Here is a 1,149-nt window from a genome sequence, read left to right as displayed (position 1 = left end):
CAGCGGGGGGGCTGCGAGCGATGTTGCGGGCGGGGCTGAGCTGCCGGCCGGGGTTAAACCGCGACATCCACGCGCTGGAATAAACCTGCTCAGCTGTGACCCGCGGCCGCTGGGCAGGCGTCTCTGAGGTCCGTCCCAAACCGCATTGGCGTAGATTTTGCCCCCAGGCGTTCCCAGCCGCAGTTCCTGCCCCGGCAGCGGAGGTAGCATCACATCTGTTTCAAGTCGGAATCCAAGCTGCCCAGCTGCAAACACACGAAACACTCCACGGTGTGAATCCCGGCATACATCTCCGAATTTTCCCCCCACGATGGGACTGCGCCGGGAAGGCAACAGCCGCAGGCCACAGCTCCGGCGTCACCCGCACAGAGAGCGCGCGCCCTTGCGGCGCCGGCGGTTACGTCCTCACAGGACACCGCGCTGAAACTGCGCGATTCCGGGATCTTTCTGCCATTTTCCGAATTGCTTCTTCCACGGGTTTCACGCCCAGCCGACCCACCCACCGTTTCTCTGCTTTCCAGCAGCGCCCTGCAGCCGGGGCGGTGGGGTGTGAGGGGCTGGGAGGCAGAGGGCGGTGGTGTGGGGTAAGGGGTGGTTGAGGGGTGACACCCCCCCCCCCCCCCTTTTCGGGGAGCTGCTCCTGTCCGCCCTCTCATGTGGCAGCTGCTGGTGGTGGGAGCAAGAGCATGGCAGGGGACTGCTGTCACCTCGTCTGCGTGCTGGAAACGGGGGTAAAAGGGACGTGGTGCGCAGTGCCGTGTCGGTTTCCTTACCCATACACCAGAGGAGCTTCACATTTTTTAGCCAGCCTGCCGACAGCATGTGAGACCTAAGAGCTGAGCCCACAGGCGCCGCCAGGGGCGATGGGATGGCAGCATCGCAAGCAGAGGAGAACCTGGCTGCAAGTGGCAGCCATGGTTATGGCCATGCTCACAGCCATGCTTATGGGCGTGCTCACGGGCGTGCTTATGGCCATGCTCACGGGCGTGCTTATGGCATTGCTTATGGCCGTGCTTATGGGCATGCTTACGGCCGTGCTTATGGGCATGCTTGTGGCCGTGTTTATGGGCATGCTTGTGGCATTGCTTATGGCCGTGCTTATGGCCGTGCTTATGGGCGTGCTTTTGGCGGGGTTTTTGGGCGTGCTTT

At 62.7% G+C, this 1,149-nt stretch overlaps 1 protein-coding gene across 1 annotated transcript in view; it reads right to left on the bottom strand.

Moving 5' to 3' along the window:
* The window catches only part of ATP5F1A (ATP synthase F1 subunit alpha), a 35,817-nt gene that overhangs the window by 15,123 nt on the left and 19,545 nt on the right, over positions 1 to 1,149 (bottom strand). The gene's annotated exons all lie outside the window — the stretch shown is intronic.

The sequence above is a fragment of the Egretta garzetta genome, unplaced genomic scaffold (assembly GCF_000687185.1).
Source record: "Egretta garzetta isolate BGI_Z169 unplaced genomic scaffold, ASM68718v1 scaffold179, whole genome shotgun sequence".
NCBI classification, from domain to species: Eukaryota; Metazoa; Chordata; class Aves; order Pelecaniformes; family Ardeidae; genus Egretta; species Egretta garzetta.
Note: the sequence above shows the minus strand (reverse complement) of the source record. Positions and strands in the feature narration are given on the sequence as shown.